The sequence below is a fragment of the Acinonyx jubatus genome, chromosome D1, assembly GCF_027475565.1.
Source record: "Acinonyx jubatus isolate Ajub_Pintada_27869175 chromosome D1, VMU_Ajub_asm_v1.0, whole genome shotgun sequence".
Taxonomy (NCBI): domain Eukaryota; kingdom Metazoa; phylum Chordata; class Mammalia; order Carnivora; family Felidae; genus Acinonyx; species Acinonyx jubatus.
Window position 1 is genome coordinate 88289640 of NC_069390.1, and position 20902 is coordinate 88310541.

A 20902-nucleotide genomic window follows, 5' to 3' on the forward strand; every position below is an offset into this window, starting at 1 on the left:
TGGCAGGGTCTCCCTGACTCATTTGCTCATGAATGGGATTGATCTCAGCTGTGTTCTCAGCCTTTTTCTTCACTGTGCTCAGACCATTATGTAAGTGCTGGTAACACATTCATTGAAATGCTTTCAGCAAAAGTCTTTTGGATCCTAAGACAAAAATATGAATCAAGACAATATTACTTGTTATTTTTCGGAACCTCGTAACCTTTTCATTGGACAGATGCTGGATTGGGGACTTGCTGCTTGGGCAGTTGTTTGAACAGAAGAGGATGGCATGAAATGATGATTTTTTTTTCTTTTTTTTAAATTTACATCCAAATTAGTTAGCATATAGTGCAATGATGATTTCAGGAGTAGATTCCTTAGTGCCCCTTACCCATCCCACAACCCCTCCGATAACCCTCCGTTTGTTCTCCGTATTTATGAGTCTATTCTGTTTTGTCCCCCTCCCCCGTTTTTATATTATTTTTGTTTCCCTTCCCTTATGTTCATCTGTTTTGTCTCTTAAAGTCCTCATATGAGTGGTCATAGGATTTTTGTCTTTCGCTGACTAATTTCACTTAGCATAATACCCTCCACTTAGCATCATAATACCCTCACTTAGCATCATACCCTCCAGTTCCATCCACATAGTTCCAAATGGCAAGTTTTCATTCTTTTTGATTGCCGAGTAATACTCCATTGTGTGTGTGTATATATATATATATATATATATATATATGTATGTATATATATATATCTCACATCTTCTTTATCCATTCATCCAGATGATGTTTCTTTCCAAATACAGCAGGCGTAGTAATGGGGAGCCCCATAAGTGGGTATTTGCTGTGGCTCATTTGTGAATCTATCGTTTCAAGGGGTAAATAAATCTATGCTCTTTGAGGATCGGGAAAGAATCCCTAAGTTTGCTGTGGCATCTCCAGCACCTGGTTTGGTGCCTGAAATTTGCCTCAAAAAATAAGGGCGTCTGGGTGGCTCAGACTGTTAAGTGGAGACTTCGGCTCAGGTCGTGGTCTCACGGTTTCGTGGGTTCAAGCCCCATGTCGGGCTCTGTGCTGACAGCTCAGAGTCTGGAGCCTGCTTTGGATTCTGTGTCTCCCTCTCTCTCTGCCCCTCCCCTGCTCATGCTCTGTCTCTCTCAAAAATAAATAAACATTAAAAAACTAAAAAAAAAGGGGGGGTTCGATGGATAAGTGACTGACTGAATGAATAAATCCACAATATTTGCTCTTGATTCATCAAGGTGAGACTAAGCCACCATTGGAATGGGGCGTATTGCTTGTCAGATATTGAGGGAAGGGGAATAGAATAGGGAAAGAGTGCGGTGTGGTGATGGGAACGAATTTTCTTTGGGGAGTGGTGGTACGGCATTAGGGGAGGACCACGAGACTTAAAATCAGAAGAGCAAGTGTCCAGTCCTGACTCTCTGAGTAGCCCTGTGACCCTCCGACAAATTGTTCAATCTCTCTGGGCCTCGGTTTCATCGCTAAATCAAGACTTTTAATACCTACAAATATTATTGTAATAACCTTGGGATCAAATGAGACAAGAATGGGAGAGCATCTCCAACACACGGGAGAGCATATCTGCACACTTTTGAGAAGTTGGCATCTCGTCAGGTCTGGCTCTGGCTCAAGGTCTTTTCAATGCACCGTGTAATTTATTTTCCCGATAATGGCACGCGCCACATACTTTCGTGACTAACTAGTGTCCTACCCTCCTTCTCTCCTCCAGGCCACACAACCAGAAAGCTTCCTCCTGTCCTGGTACACGGGCTTCTCTCGGCTGGGTCGCTTCACAGAGTGGGCCCGGCCTTTCCTCTATGGCGACGCTAATTCTCAATGCAATGGGTCTGAGAGAGGGCCTCATAAGAGCTTCAGAATATCTCCTCACCTATTGTCGGAGCTACGGAGTGTCAGCACTGACAGAGCTTTGCGTGTGTGTGCTTTTCTCTAAAATTGGGCCTGGGACCAGCATTAAGGATTGTGCAGGGTCCCTTCCTTTATGAGCAGCAAATCAGGCAGGAAGGAGAGCCATGCTGTGGGCCCGGCCCTCCTTGGGCCTCGCACTTGTCTGCCTATCCCTACCACCACCGCCTACGCAGAGGCGCCCCGTGACGAGTCATCTGGAAGCAGCCCCCTCCCCCTCCCATGGCACTAGGGCTTTCCGAGGAGCTCGCCAGCTGAGGGAGTGGTTTCTGTGGTATTGTTGCCACAGCTCATTTTCCATTAGGGTCACCAGGCAACCACCAGGAAGCGACAACTCCTGACGTAAACCCTGCTTCACCCAGCGAGAAGCTCTGTATCCCATTACTAACCCTGGGCTGGATGTGCCAAAGGCGCGTTGCTGGTGAGGGCGGATGGAGGCTTCCAGAGACCAGCTCTCAGCAACGTCGGTGCAGCTGTGAGGCTGGGCTGAGGGAGTGAGGGAGCGTTGGGTGACTCAGGTAGAGGCAGCAAGGTTTCAGACCAGACACTGATCCCAAATGAAATGTTCTCCTTTGTCCCATTGTGACTGGACCTTTTTTTTTTTTCTTTCTCTTTTTAGGGTGTCACCCAGGAAATACACTGCTGTGTTCTTTTGAAATAAATGATGCTAACATCTCATTTTTGTGTGGTGATTGACAGTGTTTAAGGCAGATGTGTTTCCACGGTTGAAATTTATCCTTCAACCAGCTGTTTGAGGTAAGTACGGTATGGTCTTTATTTGAGCGATGGGGAAACTGAGGCCCCGAGAGCAATGTCCTAGGCCAGTGTTGTATCAGTGAGTAATTATTGACTGAGACCAATCAGGACTTCTTCCCACATCATGCTGTGGTGTTCGTCTATCCTCCTTTCTCAAAGATGCTGCTCTCCTTGACAAAATTAGTTAATTAATCCGGTCCTTTATGCATATAGAGTGTCTGTACATGCCATGTATTAGTAAAGCATCAAATACAACATGCAACCACCCTGTCCTCATGGTACTGAAATCCTGAGAGGTGATTGGTACATGCATGTGAAATTTCAGGTGCAGGTAAGAACACTGGCGAAAAGTTCAGCAGGGTCGGAGGTGGGGGAGAGCCCCTGTTTTATGCAGGGTGAGCCGAGAAAGCCTGCCAAGAAGTCGCCGTGGGATCAGAGCCCGAGAGAAGTGAGGAAGCCCCTGGGGTGGTTCTGGGGCACATGCCGGACGACAGCACAGACCACAGTACGTGCCCCTCAGCTCTCCAAGGTAGGTGTCATTACCCCCGGGAGAGATAAAAACCCTCAGAGCCGCTTGCTCAAGTCCCACAGCTATCAGGAGGGGAAAGAGGGCGTGGACCAAGGTCTGTCTTCAAAGCTCTGCTCCTAACCACCGTCAGTTTCAGGCAGGAAATCTTACCAGGTGGGGAGATATTTGGGGCAGGTCCTCTGCACTCAGATTCCTCGGAAAACACTTGGTGTTTGCCAATGCCACCGACGTGATGTCACCAAGGCACATACTGGCAAAATAAAAACTGGCCTGCTTTTATTATTTGACTTAGTTTTTATTTCATGTTTATATTTCCTAGCGGGCAACTGACCAGAGCCCAGCGATTACAGTCAACATCACGCGCGTTATAGTGAGAGAGACTGGGCTGGGGATAATCGTTCTTTAAATGTCACTCTATGCCAGGCGCTGTTAAGTGCTTTAGATCTAGTATCTCACTTAATTTTCACAAACAGCCTGTGAAACAGATACTAGCTTTATCTTCATTTGAGAGATGATGAGCTTGAGTTGAGGGTCTGATAAGTCTTACATTACTGAGACGTGTCTGATTTACATTCAACTCACCTCTTACACCTCTTACAGGCTCTCGAGCCCTAAGGAATGGGTACAGCAAATCTTGAGTGTCAAGGGCTGATGGAGAGGAGGCCTAAGGGGGGAAAGGCAGGGAGACTGTGCGTCTGCTTTGTTGGGGGTCACATATTTATCCAATATACCCAAATGGAGTAAATTGGGATTGGTTAGGAGTGAAACCTTTTTTCTACAGAACTGCACTCTAGAATTATAAAGAGCAATTCATCAATCCAGGAAGAATGCAGGGCAAACCCCTGTCACACTTGACATTTGATTTTTAAATGTCCACCTTTTGGGGGGGAGGGGTATTAAAATACGGGCTTTTTGGTAACCCATGAGAATATCAAGAACAAGGGTGAAGACGATGAAAACATCCCTAATCTTCCTACTCAGAGACAACCGCCATCGCCATCCTGATAGCTCAGTGTTCTAGCTTCTGTGCAAGCCTCCTTAAAACATGTAATTTAGTCGAAACAGTTCTTTACATAGAATGGTGCAAGATCACCTCTTTCTTGTGAATTGAGCTGTACCCCTGTCCCCAGCTGCACACGCACAGAAACAGCTCTGGCTCAGGCTGCAGCGGCCTCCTTTTCCCCTTTGCTTATCACCTTGAGTTCCACAAGAGTGTGTGGTAAAGCCAGGCCCCAACTGGGCCCTGCTGTCTCTGGAAGGATTTCAGCTGACTCTGAGCTCTGGCACAGCCAAAGGGCATCCGCCTCTGCTACCGAGCCATACATTTCCCCTGACAGGAGCTCCTCTTAGACCTCCCTAGACAGCAGACATCGCGAGCAGACAGCAAGATTCACGGCTGTCTGGCTTCTCCCTGTCCTCCCCCAGATGGGCTGAAGCCAGATGACAGAGCATGAGACCCGAGGAGGAACAGCCTGGGGGTCGACGGCACGCCAAGCAGAAGTGGACAATATCTGGTCCCAGCTCACGCCTTGGCTTAATCGCAACCACATGAGCAAACTCAGGGCTGCACAGCACAGTTGTAATTGGAATAGAGTGTCCTCTGGGAGACTGTTGGGGATGAAGCTGTTCACTGCATGAGACGACGCACTGCTGCAGATATAATCCGTTTACCGACGATCGTACCAGTGGCTAACGTTTACTGTGTGCCTATTGTGCCCCTGGCACAGCGTTCGATACCCTGGGAGGATTACCTCATTAGTTCTCATAACACATCGCACAGGTAGGTATGATTGCTCTCCTCATCTTGGACACGAAGATGTGGAAGGCTCAGAGAGAGTTGGTAGGGCGTCCAAGGTCACCGAGCTGGTACGTGATGGAGCTGTGGCTTGAAACAAAGCAGTTTTACTGTAGATCCTAGACCTCTCACTTAGGTTTGATTTCATTCATTCACTCACTCATTTAATTGTCCATTCACTCACTCATTTAATCATTCATTCATTCACTCACTCACTCATTTAATCCATCATTCCTCCTTTTACTAAGTATGCTAATTCAAGTCACGATCATCTCTCACCTAGACAGCAGGTGGTAATAACTTCCTACATCTTGCCTCTCTCTAACACAGAGTTTCCACCTTGCCTGCATCTTGGAATGACCTGGGAAAGTTTTACTACTGCAGGTACCTGGTCCCAGAGCTACTAATTTAACTCATCTGAGATGTGGTCCACTCATAAGGTAAGAGAGATATATACGTATAAACTCTAAACATGTCCCTCTTGTGCTAACAATATATTCCTGGAGAAAGGCCCAGGCTCTTAACGTGGCTATATTACACGGCTCTTTGGCATGTGGTCCCTCCCTCCTTACCAGCCTCCTTTTATACAGCTCTTTCTCTCACTCAGCACATTGCCTCTCTGGCTTTCTTGACTTCTGGGAACGTTCATGCTTCTTTCTGCCTTAGGGTCTTTACATGCCGATCACAATTCTCTTCCCCGTCTGTCTGGTTGCCTCCTTCTTGTTCTTCTGGTCTTAACTTGATACAGCTGATCACAAAAATGGCCATAATTCTCCACCCCTCCTCTAGCTGCACTTTTTGCCATGTGACTTTGCAGCTCTTTCCATTGGGAGCCGGATTCTCTTTTCCTGCCCTTTGAATCTGAGGTGGCCATGCAGCCTGCCTTAATCAATAGAATCCTGCAGAAGAAATGTTGTGCCAGTTCTGAGCCTGAGCTTTGCAGGCTTCTGCTTGCTATCCTGGAACCCCACCATCGCCATGTGAATGACCCTGATCTGCCCTCCTGGAGGATCGTAGCTGAGGCCATCCCAGACCAACCAACTCGGCCCACAAACTCATGAGGAAGCCTGGCTGAGATCAGAGCCCGGGCCAGACCCACAGGACCTTTCAGTTGATCTACAGACTTGTGGGTAATGATAAATGGTGGTTATTTTAAGCCACTAACTTTGGGTTGATTTGTTATGCAACAGTAGGTAGCTGATACACTTCAATATAATTTCCTATTTCTCTTTGAGCCTAAATCGGGTTCTCCCTTTATCCACTCTCATAGCACCTTATACTTGTCAACTGTATAATGGATGACAATGCTTATCAGAACTAAAAATTGTGTAAATAATACTTTTTTCTCTCTCTGATTAGAGTTTAAGCCCCATGAGATCAGAGACCACATTTGATTTGCTCCCTGAAATATTCCTACCATCTGGCATTATTTTATACACGGTATATGCTACACTTGATCTTAACCAAGAGGCCGAGAAGCGATACACATGGTAAATGCTAAATAAATACTTGTCAGAAGACAAACGTAAGGATGAATTCATATGCTCACTAAACATGTCCTAAGTACTTTCTCCATTTTGGGTACCATGCAAGATGTTAAAGATATCAGAATGAATAAGGCATAGTCTTTGTTCTTAAGGAAATTCATGGTTTAAAAGCTGGGACATGAACATGTAAATAAAAATTGTAGGCCACGTTCATGAGTGTAATTGAGGGTGTTTAGCGTGTTGATAAGAGCAGGGTATATCAGTGGGTTGAATAAATCTGGAGAAAAGAAGTTCCTGGAAAATGGTTTATGGAGTAAATATTCGAAATGATGATTCTACATCTGACAAGTGTGTGGCAATGGGTGTTCAAAGGCCATAAGTGGTATTGCCATTGGAAATAGGACTTTTCAGAATGATTAACGGAGCTTGCTAAATTTCCATATAAGCCAAAATGCAAACTTCCCTTGAATTACATAACAGTGGCATTTATGGAAAACTCTAAACACATAAAACCATGTTTTAAAACTGTATGAAAATGAGATCCTTGGTGTTTATATGTAAATGCAATTAAGTATTAGGCTCAGATACTTACAAATAGGTTTTCGCCCATATGACTGCAGGGGCATTTGAAAAGTATCTGGAATGTGGGGTAATTTTTCGTTGCATGGTCATGTCCTATGCATTCCGTGATCGGCATCTGTGGCCATTGCCCACTAAATGGCAGTAACATCCCTCTCGATATTGTGACAGACGCAAATTCACTTCAAATTTCAGAGACTGTTTTACCAGTGTGGAGCTACATCTGCACTGAACTACTCAGGTAAAAAACAAAAATTACTTTGAGAAATTAGCATCAACGTTTTATGGAACAGTGTTATTTAAAAAACGTACGCTATCTATGCACATGTTCTCACACTTCCAAATTACTTGGGTATTGTGGCCAAAGATGAGTCAACACTTTCTTGAGGGAGAAAGAAAGAATCCACTCCATTTCTCTCTCGGGAAGCAAATAACCTTACTATCTGAGCTGTTCACCGAAGCATGTGGACTGGAAGTCCAGCATACCTGTATTTCCACAGCACTGGGGGACAACCTGGCTAAAAACTCACTTCGTGGTTCTGAGTCAACAACAGCTCAAAAACATGTAAAAATTGCCTGGGGACTTATCTTGAATAGAGCAATTCCACATTAATTTTTACAGATTAGTGAACAATCCTAGTTGCTATACATTTGTAAGCATTTCACAAATCATTTTAAAATGTATATAACCAACGAGCCGATATTTGAGTACCTACAGTATGTGAAATCACTGTCCTAGCCTCTCTGAGAATCCAAAGAATCCTACTAAGTGTTTCTGATCTTTAAGGAACCGAAAAATCTAAATCTGGTAACAGGATATAATCATGCAAAATTTACGGAGACACAAGCTGCAAATACCTAATGAGTGGTACAGAACCCAAGGGCTTTAGAAGTTCAAGGGCAAAGAGAATTGGAATGACCAAGGAAGTTTCCCCAGAGGCTGGAGCAGGCCCTAAAGATAGATATGAGCCAAACAAGAAAATTAGGGAGGGCATTCCAGTGGAAGCAATGGCATGGGAAAAGAAAGGAGTCATACGATATGAATGTCATATTCTAGAAATTATGAGTAGACTCATCTGGCCAGAGTCACACTAGGTAGTAGCTAATAAGGTACATTGTAAATTAGAGCCAGATAGCTAAACATCTTTAATACCACACTAAGATATCAGAATTGGTGTTCTAAGGAAAGAGGGGTTATTAAACATTTTGATCAGGAATTATTTAGGTATTGGGAGAAACCCTTTCTTTTTCTCCCCTCACTTATATTTCATTGTGAATAAACCTCTAGTGCAGAAATACTTCTGGCCTCATAATCCCCTAATTCAATTCTCCCACCCCCGCCGGGAGAGGGGAATTACTTTTCTGATTGAGAATGTGAGAGATAAATCTGACTTTTACAGGGATAGGTCCACATGGAGAGACCTGCGTCCAAATGTGCTTGTGATGGGGTAAGCCAAGCCTGCCTAATTCAGAATCAGGTGGTAGCATTCCCTTTTTTTTCTTTTGTTTTTAATGTTTTTATTTATTTTTGAGACAGAGAGAGACAGAGCACGAGCAGTTGAGAGGCAGAGAGAGAGGGAGACATAGAATCTGAAGCAGGCTCCAGGCTCTGAGCTGTCAGCACAGAGCCTGACGCCGGGCTTGAACTCACGGACGGTGAGATCATGACCTGAGCTGAAGTCGGATGCTCAACTGACTGAGCCACCCAGGCGCCCCCAGGTGCTAGCATTCCTAATTGACTACAAACCTTGGTTGCATTCTCCCAAATAGATTTTATCTGCATTAAAAGTGACATGCTGATCGCTACTTTCTGACTCCTGTGTTTTTTTTGTTTTTTGTTTTGTATTAATTCTAACTTGGGTGAAGATGGTTGGTGCTTGTTAGCCTCTACCTCATGGATAAAATCTCCATTTAAACAGACGGAGAGGAAAAGCCTCACCAATTCAAAGACCCTAAAAATGATTCACCAATGAAAGCTTGTATCTGATAAACTTTAGACTTAGCAATTAGGTTGGCACTGGAATAGTCAAGGTCCTAGGGCAGCAAAGGGAGAAATTTCAGGACGCCTGAGATCAGGTGTTAACCCACTATGGCCCACCTGGTCACATCAGGCCCATCACCTGTTTTTCTAAATAAAGTTTTATTGGAACACAACCATATTTATTCACTTGCATATAATCCATGGCTGCCGTAGAATTTAGATATACTGACCATTATGTTAATTTAGATCTATTCATCAAAACTGAGTAGTTATAACGGAGACTATATGCTCTGCAAACCCTCAAACTGCTTCTGATTTCAGAATGGTCATTGAGAATCAGACGCCATTTATACATGTTTAATTTTAGTTTGCAAAAGCAGAGTCTACCACATTGAAAATTTGAGGTATATTATGAAGGGGAAGGAAAGGTCTTACTATTTCTATCAGAGTACTGAATGTTAAGAGATAATCTTCCAAATAACCATAACTAACCTCATCAATTCATTCTGTCCATGAAGTTCATTCTTGTGCTGCTAGATGTTGGATTCAGTCTGCGTTCTTGAATTCATCTGCTCTTGAATGAAAAACACTTTAGGTTTTAAGCTCTGAAGCCCACACTTGGGATTTTTTACTCTGAAATCGCACTACTGAACAGTGGAATCCTTTGCATGAGGCTCTGAGATTGTCGTTTGTTGAACACATAAGAAAAGGCTGTGAGCTTTCAGGTAAGCAGAAAATATTTGTGGATGAAATTAAAGTAATCACAGCTTGTGTCCGTAATTTATTACAGTCATCAATAATAGCCAAATGGAGGCTATTACAGTCATCAATAATAGCCAAATGCAAACTTTTCTATTGGAGGAGAATACATAGCTATTTCATAAGGGTTTGACAAATGTTTCTCCTGAAGATAAGAACATATTGTAGAGAGTGAAGACATTAATAAATCTCCAAGTACTTTTAATTCATAAAGTGTACAATCTCCGAAACATTTATATTAATGACATTTTACCTACGTAAAATTATCCTTTGATTTAACAACTCTCCCCCTGCAGCTCCGGAAATATCACCGAGCTAATTAAAAAGTACAGACCATACCGAGTATACCTAGCCACTTCTAGTATTTGCCTTTGTATTAGATGAAAGGATAAATCTTCGTGATTGTCCAGGACTTTCTGGGAAATCTCCAAAATAATTTGTTACGTCAACTTGCTTAAGCCAAGGTGTCCAGCTAAACGGTCAGACGCTGTTCTGGATGTGTCTGTGGGGATGTGTTTGGCTGAGATTAACATTTAAATGGTGGATTTTGAGCAAAGCAGATTGCTCTCTATACTGTGGGTGGGCCACAACTAATCAGTTGGAGGGTTGACTGGAACAAGGGGCTGACCTCTCTGGAGCAACAGGGAATTCTGTCAGCAGATAGCCTTTGGATTTGAACTGCAGTTCTTCCCTGGGTCTGCAGCCTGCTGGCTCCCGTTCCTGTTTTTCTTGACGGACAAGAACACATTTCATCATTATGCAAACACCGTCTCTGCTACTACGGCCTAAATTACCCATGTTAACTGTAACTTGTAACTAAATCACTTCTACTTTTATTGGAAAAAAACCGGGAAGTAGATGGTTGATAATTATCTGTTCATTTACAAGCATTTTAGCAGACTTGCAAAGGCATAACATGGTACCACTTCCTGTAGCCACTTTTGTCTTTCTGAAATGGCAAAAATGAATATATTCGATAATGTGACTCGGAGGTTTATTCACTCCACACCATATAAAAGAAACAAAGGTGTATAAATTATGATATATGGTATGATCAATGTTTTAGCAGTCTCTCTTACTTAGAAATTACCCAGGTATATGAAAAATAGCCATCAATTAATTTAATATCAGTCCTAGTTAACAAAGAACCTTGGCAGTTATTTTTAAGTTGAAACATTATAGAACATGTTACAACTTTGTAGAAGTTATATTTTAATTTAGTTGAACACATAGTGTTACAATTTTCATAATTGTAGTAATTAATGTAGGCGAAATATTGGCTTATTTGATCAGTAAGCCAATGAAAGAAATTTAGGAAGATCAGAATAACTAGTTTCTTCATGAAAAATAATCCAAGCTTATATTATACTTAATACCAGTAAAACTAGGGTTTAGTAGTATGGATGTTTTCAGATAAAAAGACCAAACCAGCATGGATTCATCTTAATTACATAAATTTGGATTTTTACATAAAAATGTTTTTGAGCTAGCAATTTCCATAAGAAGGAATTTTTATTCCTATAAAAATAAAAGTATGAGGTGTTTCGTTTCTTCATTTTCTAGGAAAATATTCCTAATTCTGGAAAAAGATTTGCATAGACACTGTTCTCTCTAAACTAATTAAAATACATCTCCTTTAATTTAAAGTACTTTATGTTTGGGGCGCCTGGGTGGCTCAGTGGGTTAAGTGTCCGACTTCAGCTCAGGTCCTGATCTCATGGTTTATGAGTTTGAGCCCCGCATCAAGCTCTGTGCTGATGGCTCAGAGCCTGGAGCCTGCTTTGGATTCTGTGTCTCCTTCTCTCTCTGGTCCTCCCCCAACTTGTGCTCTGTCTCTCTCTGACTCTTAAAAATAAATAAATAAATAAGTAAATAAATAAATAAATAAATAAAGTACTTAATGTTCTAATTTCTTTCTTTTTTTTTTTTTTTTAAAGATTTTTAATGTTTTTATTTATTTTTGAGACAGAGGGAGACAGAGCATGAGCAGGGGAGGGGCAGAGAGAGAAGGAGACACAGAATCCAAAGCAGGCTCCAGGCTCCGAGCTGTCAGCACAGAGCCCGACGCGGGGCTTGAACCCACGGACCGTGAGATCATGACCTGAGCCAAAGGCGGATGCTTAACCGCCTGAGCCACCCAGGCGCCCCATGTTCTAATTTCTTAATATACTTAAGAGGCAGAAAAATAGTTCACATTTGCACACTGAGAGATAAAGACTTTCCACACTTATAGATGCAGTTTTACAACTTCAGCCATAGGTCGAAGTAACCACAAAAACTCACCAGACTAGATCTCGATTTATTCTCCTTCTCAGAGGGCATATAGTATTTATCTGAGCTCATAAGTAGACAGGAAGACAAAAGTTAATAAACCAGAATCTCTACTGTGTCCCACCTTGGAATAGATCCCTGTCGTCCAAGAGAGATCACCAAAGGGTCAGATGATAAAGCTGGGTTGCCAACCAGTGCTGACATTTATGGGGAAGAACTTCTCAGCCATGCACAAGTCCGAGGCAGAACCAAGCTTGGTTAACGATGGTAGCAAAAACAGAAACACAGAATTAGATTAAAAAGAAAGAAAAAAAAAAGACTAGGAAAAGAGTCAGGGCAGGATAAGACGTAGTATCACTAGAAACTTACTATAAGAACCAAGAAAAGACCTTCTTGGGCTTAATCTGTGAAATGGACAATTACAGTTTAATTGGCTCTGTGGGCATCTCATCGGGCCCTCCCGACTGTTAAAGAACAATTTTCAAGAAGTTAAAAACCTGACTCTCATTCAAATAGAGAAGGACTGCTTCGCAAACATTATCCATGTTTATTCATTATTGAGGGAACCGTTAAGAATGTGCACTTGGTTCAGAGAAGACAGCTTTGAGGATCTAGGTATTTTATAGGCATTAAAAAGAAGGAACGTTAGCATAAGATTGCTAGAATAGATACCAAATTGGTTAATGTCCTACAGGGCAGTAAAACTGTAACCTTTGGGATTAACTTCTTCATCAGACAGAAATATTCTCATTAACGCAAACTTTACAATGTCTGGGTTCTAATCAAATTGTAATAGGAAAGTCAAACGTAAACAAATTCCCCAAGAAAATGAAATCATCCTTGGGTTGGCCTATTAAACAAAGCTTCTGTATGATATTGAAAGAAAATACCCCCTCCCCTTTGATTTTTCCCAGGGTTTGGACAAGTTTTCCTACTATTTTATTGCCCCTGTTCTGTTTGGATGACTCAAAGGTTTTGATTTTGCAAAGTATTCCAGTTCTTCTTGAATTTCCTGAGCTGGCTTGATCCCCAGAGATCAAGCATTATAGACATAAGTATTTAAATTTCTCTTCTAGCCTTTGAGTTTTTAATATTTCCATTGATGATGATTATAATAATTCCAATAACAATTCCACTTTATTCTCTATCATCTCAAGATAATGGTATGTTCTTTTAATAATAAAGACTCTGCTTCTTTTTCATTTGTTTATGTAAACAATCTATTCTTTTCTGGAAGAAGCTTAGGACTCTGAAATTTTTGACCTTCTATCAGTAGCTGATCTAGGACAAACTTAACTGGTTTAAAAATTTAAAGCTAGCATCTCACATAACAATGTGCTGTCGCACAAATGCAAGGTAGCTACCTTCAAAGTTTAAAATCTAGACCGACTTTCTGGACTGAGCAGCCAACATTGCCCTGCAGTGTCCCTTCCTCAATCTGGCCCCAGCAACTCTCTGTTCTACCACAATGCTCAAAGGGGTGGATAAGCAGGACTCTTTCCTTTGATCAAATCCGTGCCAGAATCAGCACAGCTTGTACACATTTACCAAGCACCACCTCCCCTCCATTTGTTTGGCATTTTGCTAAGGTCTGTGGGTGCTAAGACAAGCTACTCACCTGCAGACAAAACTACCGTAAACTACAGTGACTTACAAAGGTCAAAATCCCATATGGTTTACTTCTAAAGCCTAAGGCCGAAATCCGCCTTCACAAGTTGCTCTAGTTAAAAGCCAACCACACAACTATGAAAACCAGCCCCATGGCAGAAGGTCGGAACCTCACAATACCCATGGTTGCTAAAATCTATGGCCTGAAGCCTTCAATCAAGGACCCATTGAAGCCCTAATCTACAGCTACTAGTTTTCCAAATCACAATCCTTGTCTATTTCTGAACATTTCCAACCCGATAAACAAGATGTTGGGGTTCACAGGGAAAGTAAATAGCTTCCCATTTTTTCTTGCTCCAGTTTAGACACGAAGTCTATGGAGCAGTTTAGACACACAGCCTATGGAGTCAACGGGCTGCAGATTAATGCAATGGCTTTATTATTAAAGAAGCAGTTGGAGAACATGGCTTAGGTGTGAGGGTCCTATGGTCTTGCTAGAGAGTCTCTGCATTGTATGAACCCTTCCTCCTCCCACTGGCCTCAAACAGAAGGCTGAGTTTATAGAAATTGCATGGTGGCCGAGGGAGCATGAGTGGGGTATGCCGGACTACATAGCTGAGGTATACCTGCATAAGTTACTTTTCTGGAGAATGAAGGAGAGAAAGGAAGGTGGGACTGTCCCCAAATAGCTCATGAAGTCCAACATGAGGCACAGGGAACTAGACCCCATTTTTTAGACCAGGACCTTGGAACAAAGAACATTTCTTAGATCAGGACCTTAGGACGGGCCTTGGGATCCTTGAATTTCCCATTCATGCACTATTCGTTCCTTTGTTCATTCAAAAATACTGATATTTTACTACGTGCTCCACATTGTACTGGAAACTGGAAAACAACAATAAATAAGACTTGCCTGGCTCCAGCTCTCATAAAATTCCCAACCTAATGTGAAAAACAGAAATTGAACAAATGCTTACCCACATCAGGATTGCCAAAATGCAAGAAAACACAGGGCTCTCAGGGACTTTTCTTTTGAAAATGAAAGAAAATCCAAATCAAAGTGGCTTAACCAAAAAAAAAGGGGGGGGTGTTATTTGCTCACATAATTAGAAAGTTGAAATCTGTAGGCCTATCTGGCAGTAGGGTTCCAAAGCCATCTGAATCTGTTTATCTTTCTCCATCTCACAGCTCTGCTCCTACTGTGTAGATGCCATTTTCAGAAAGTTTGTAGATACAGTAGCTTTGCATCTCAACTTTAAGCCCAGTGGAAAACAGTGAGAATCTTTTTTCCAGCATTCTCAGATAAATATCTAATCCGGTAATAAAACCACCTGTATACCAATCTTTTTTGGCTTAGGCCTAGACCCATGGATCCCCGCCAGAAGGAGACTGTGGTCTGTGAGTGAGGGGTGCGTGGTTCCCCAGAAATGATGGAATAGGCTTATTATTGGAAAACTGAATGGGTACAGGAGCACAAAAGCCACAGATGTTCACCGTGACTGACTTAGTCTGGGGACAACACAGGAGGCTTCCTTTACAATCTCGAGGATCTGCCTGATTTGTAAAATGTGCTTCAAGTGTAGGTATATCTAATATTTCTTGAAATAAGGGGTCCGTTAGCTGGGCATTAGAAATTATCGTGCTCACTGGAGATGTTTGCTGTAATGGAATTTAGTAGGAATGGAAAGTGACGTGATATCTCGAGAGAAAGTATTCTCTTATTCTCATCGTTCCCTTACGATTTAGACTCACATATCCTTCAACTCACTTTTTTTTTTTTTAATCTTTCAGTGGTTGGAACTGGGCCCGTTCTTAGCAATAAACAGCTAAGCATTATATCAAAAGCAGAAGAATGAGCATACAATATCTCAACATAGACATAATCTCACCCAACTTGAGGTGCGGGGGTGCTGAGTCATAGGGTGAGTGCTCAGCTCCATTCCCCTTGGAGATCGAGGTGTCTTGAAGACAGAAAAATCTTGGAAAACAGAAGGCCAGAGAAATATCAACCAGAGAATTCTCTCCAGATGGCGGCCAGTTCTTTCACCTTACCACTCTCCAGATTATTAAAAGATCAAAAGCTACTGAGGAGATAAGGGGACACTTCACGAAACTTTGCTGCCAACACTGTAGTGACAAAGCGAATGACTTGAAAAATATCTGTTGGAACAAAAGCTTCCGTTCCAAGGGAAACAGAAGAATCATAAAGAGGGGTTCCAGAGACAGTCTGGAAGGGGATTAAATCACGGAGTGGGTCCTCTTGTGCAGTCGTTTGACGATATCTTCCTAAGCTTTCGTTACTGGAACAATGGCAGAAAAAATTAGGAGTCGATGCCGAAATTGGTAGAATCTGCCATTGTTTTGGGGAAAAGTTGTAGCTATGGGACGTGACGGATGTTAAGGAAACTTGCTGTGGTGATCATTTGCAACATATACACATAACAAATCATTATGGAGTCAGCTTAAACTGATTCAATGCTATATGCCAATTATATCTCAATGAAACTGGGGAACACAGAAAAGTAGGATGTGTCATCAAATGAAAAAAAAGGAATCTGTTTATGCCTGATGTGTGCAGCTGCTGATTCAAAAATACAGGAAATGTTGGACTAAGAAAAAAAAAAGGAAGAATGGAATTTAATGGATAGAAGTCTCTCACAGGTAGGGAGATGTCGAATGGAGTCTCAGCTTTCTGGAATCAAAAGTGCAGAAAATGTGTGGAGATCTTAGAGACCTTAAAGACGTATTGGAGAGCTCTCCTAGTACTGAGCCACCCCGAGAGAAAAATAGAGATGATCCTCGCCCCTCGGGCTTATGAGAATGTTTCTGGCAAAGAAGCCACGGATGGCTTCCGAGTTTAGGGATGTGTGCAAATGTGCCTTGGTTTGGGGACAGGCGCATCTGAATGCATACAGGGCGTCTCTTTCCTTCTTGTGGTAAGGCCATCCTTCCCTGGACTTGCAAACCAAATAAAAGAATGATTTTAGTATGGAGTCAATTGTTTCAAATTTGGCTAGAAGAAGAAGAGGCCGAAAAACACTGGGCTGAGCTGAGAGGAAATCAGGCTGTGATCCTTTTGAATTTGGGTCAAATTTCGGAGCTTTACTACTGCACCCCTTTGGACAATTTCTCTGATATATCATCACTGGCCTGGGACTGGTGTCAGAAGAGATTTGTAAGCATTCTGTGGGCTAACAGAGTTGAAAAATTGTGTCAGCCAATCTTGTAAGCACGAGTGCTTCTTTTCAAGATTTCTTTTTGGGATCCACAATGCCATGCAAATGACCAGCACTGGTCCCTTAGTTATTTGGGGTCAGATGAAATCTGGCAGAGCCGTAATACGCTTTGGTTTTGCAAATTTGATGATTGCACAACTTGAGGAATGGATCACAGTTCCCTCTTAAAGAATGGCTTTCTCAGCATACGGGAACCACAAAAAACTTAGGAAGATCTTGAAGCAAACCGGCTGGCAGGAGCCAAACTCCTAGGAATAATACAGTGAGTCGCCAGGAGCTCTCCTTACCACAAGCAAGGGTGTATATACCACAAGCTCATATAAGCTAATTTACAGTGTTGCTAATCTTTCTTCTACCTCTTCTCAGCCTTGCTCCAAACCAGAAGATTTGCTCTTTGGCTGCTGGGTTCTGGAAACCTAGTTTCCCACCATTCTTTTTGTCTTTATCTTCGGAAGAGATTGAAAGAGGCAGACAGAGGCAGTGAGCGCAGCAGTGAGAACTGTTTACATCTGCCTAAGTGTATGGGAAGGGCACTGTTCACTTACTAGAACGATTGCTCAGAAACAGAATAGGGGATGTGGGACAGAGGTGATGGGAAAGCCATGGGTGGGGAAGGAAGGGTGACACGTGTGGGGTCCTCTGGTCACGGTCAAGGAGGGGAGCGCTGTTTTCAGAGCTCAGCCTGCATTGAGGTTGCCTGTATGACACACAAGGTTACCCTTTTTGTCCTGTCCACATCAACAAATTCTTCTTGCGGCCTCTCTCTCTTTTCTTTCTTCTTTCTTTTGCCGCTTGTTTAGCTAATCATAAATTTCTCCAGAACCTTCCCCTTGGATCTTTTACCTTTCTTCTTTCTTTTCCCACCACTGCCCCAGACGAAGACAAGGGGTGTTTGGAGGTGATTTGATGAACAAGCAGTGGGGTGATCACGATCAGGGTGGGGGGAGGATACGGAACCTAGTTATGAAATGGGAGTCACTGGTGGCTTTGTGTGTGGTGAACAGCATCAACTTTCCATTCCTTTCCTTTTGTCTTTTTGCCCCTCCACCTTGTTGCCATTACAGTCTTAAATTCGGGCGGTGGTTTATTGGATACGTCTGTTTCTTTTCTTACCCTTGGAGGCACAGGAACTTCTCTCTGCAGAGGAGTAACGAATTATTCACATAAAACAACAGGCTAAGGCATCTCAAGGTGTGTGTTTTTACATGTTCATTAACATAGCGAATGTCTCTGCTAATACATCTGTGTGAATATGGTGTCGCGTGCAGTTGGACAGATTCGACCAGCTTCTGTTGCTTTCCCTATCCCTTCCTTCAGAAGTAGGTACCATTTCATGGCCTGCTGAGCCAAGGCATGCCGGGAAATCCAGTGCCTTGGCCAACGATGGTTTGAAGAAATAGTGAGCGAGGCAGCTCTCTCCTCTTCTCATAGAGCTCCCTGGTTTCTGAAAGAAGAATAAAGAATCTTGGCGACCACTGAGTCCAAGACTCTTCATTTTACAGAAAGGGAAACTGAGGACCAGGTAAGAGAAGGGACTTGCCCAGGACTCTTATTTATGGTAGAATTGGGACCAGCACTTAGATCCCAGACTTCTTGTCTAGCAGTCTGTTTAATCAACAGCAAAGTACCCAGGGGCCCTCCTCCGTCCCTCTCTTTGAACCCTGGAGCTAGGAGGGGGGGAAGACTTGGTAGCTTTGCCCTCAGTTGTTTCCTTCACTTCTCAGGCTCCTCCGCTTTGACACCAGAGACTTTTGCAATCTCTTCTCCTTGTTTCCTGAGATTCCTGATTCACAGTCCAGGCTAACACCAGAGAATTCCTTCCCAGGGGCAGCCGGGGCATGTCAGCAGTTTTTATCTTCTCTGGGACCGAAATGGCAGGACCTCAGAACCCTCGCTTCTTAAGACTCAGCTCAATCTCCACCTGACTCAGCAGAGGTTTCTGGAATCTCCCTCCCGTGCGCCGACCAACTCTCAGGTCGGCAGTAACCAGAAGCAGTAGTCGCCTCTCTGTTTCTGTAATGAGAACACCAAAAAAGCTGACGATGACCATTGAGAAAGAAAATGCACAACACGTAAACACAGCATTCTCTGCTCTATAAATAACCCTAATTAAAATGAAAACACCCGCACAGTCTCATCTTTTTATTTTTTCTGTTGGACATCATGGGAGGTCCCTGCAGCAGAACCGCTGTGGCTTGCCAACAATAACCAGGCTCCGAGAAAGAGAAATTTCTCTGCTTCTCCAATTTTTCTCGTTAACTCGAATCTGATCCTTTTCTGAGGCTTACTGCTGGTCCTTCTCTGTTTCCCCCTACTGTCTTTTAAGTTGACTTTTAGAGCCCCCATCTGACTCTGTATTGCCTCCTAAAGTTCCAGGCATTATCCAGTTGATTTATGAAAGCCGTTCAGCGGGGCTTAATTCATCACGCAATTAAAATAGTGCCATGAGGGTTTTCCCTTGGAGAGAGGAGTTGTGGCTCCTCCAATCTCATTTTTTAAAAAAGGGACCAGATAACGTTAGACACAGTGCAGAAGTCTTTTTCGCTTAGAAACCAGTGGGAGTAGGAGGGGTGGCTCATCTGCCTGGGGGTGGGGGTGGGGGTGGGGGGGCCTTACAGAGGGGGTCTGGAGTGGCGAGTGGAGTCTCTGTGCACAGAAGGGGCAGGGCTGCCCAGCCCAACAGCCCAACAGCAAGCTGACTGCGTGTGTAGAGCTTTACCAAGGTCCCTGCCCAGACCCTCCCCTGTGTCTCCCGAAAGGGGGGCTTGCGGTTTTCACATCCTGCAGGGATTCTGGGGAGGGGGGCACACTAACATGGCTCTGGGGCCCAGGGTGGGGAGGGCAGTGAGAGAAGGGGTCTGGAACCAGAGAAGTCACAGGATCACCCATCTTAAAATACGAGCTTATGAAAATTTGACCCCCCCAATCATTGTCATGCAACGCCTAGTTCTGTAAACAAAAGAAACAGATCCTGAGAAGGTTTACTCACTCAAGTTCGCGCGGAGAGTCTGCAGGGGAGCTGGAAAGGGCCATAAATGAAGAGATCCTACGTGGTCTCTGCAGAATCACACTCTGCGTCTGTACATCTCATGCCAACTTTAGCTCTCCAAACACTCCCCCGCAGTTAGGCCACAGCTATTTATCGAGTGTAAATATTTAGTGCCCCTCCATGCTTCCAAGCATCCTGCGAATAACTCTATCATTTTCCTAATGACATTGAACGCATCTGTTTCCAACTGGGTCTTCTGCTTGGTTGTAAAGATTGGAACCAGGTCACTCTCCTGTTCACATTGCTGGTGCCTATGTTTGCTGAACTGTACCCATTGTTTTTCAGACCAAACTCCGTTCTAGATGCTTAAGAAGATGTAAAGGAAAGAAAGTATATTCCCTTTTATTCCAGCAGCTTATGGCCTAATGGGAGGTATAAGGAATGTATGTCTGATCCATTTATCCTCTTATACAAGAGCGTCTTCAAAACTTTTTTTTTGGTAATTTTTTTAATGTTTATTTATTTTTGAGAGAGAGGGAGAGACAGAGCATGAGCAGGGGAGGGGCAGAGAGAAAGGAAGACACAGAATCCGAAGTAGGCTCCAGGCTCTGAGCTGTCAGCACAGAGCCTGACGCGGGACTTGAACTCACGGACCGCGAGATCATGACCTGAGCGAAGTCGGACACTCAGCCGACTGAGCCACCCAGGTGCCCCGCATCTTCAAAACTATTAAATAAACCTATTAAATAAAATTCAGAAATATCAGCATCACATCCAAAGTGAGCCTTTTCTTGGGCCTATCATCCACTTAATGCCCCTCCTCACTCACCTACAAGTATTTCAAATTCATGGACAATTTCAGGTGCCCTGGGAAGTCCTATCGTTCCCCAACCGGACTCACTTTCTGTCTGGAGTGGCCTCTTCCCCATAGCCGGTGTTGAAATCCACCTTATCCTTCAATATCCAATTCAAGTGCTGCTACTT

The 20902-nt window shown here is 43.2% G+C and overlaps 1 long non-coding RNA gene across 1 annotated transcript; it reads left to right on the forward strand.

The window, feature by feature from the left end:
- Window positions 1–1171: 1171 nt before the first annotated feature.
- Window positions 1172–6988, forward strand: LOC113593245 (uncharacterized). Its single transcript, XR_003413339.2, has 5 exons — window positions 1172–2446; window positions 2548–3213; window positions 4639–4993; window positions 5339–5448; window positions 5826–6988. It is a non-coding gene; the product is annotated as an uncharacterized LOC113593245 (long non-coding RNA).
- The last annotated feature ends 13914 nt before the right edge of the window (window positions 6989–20902 follow it).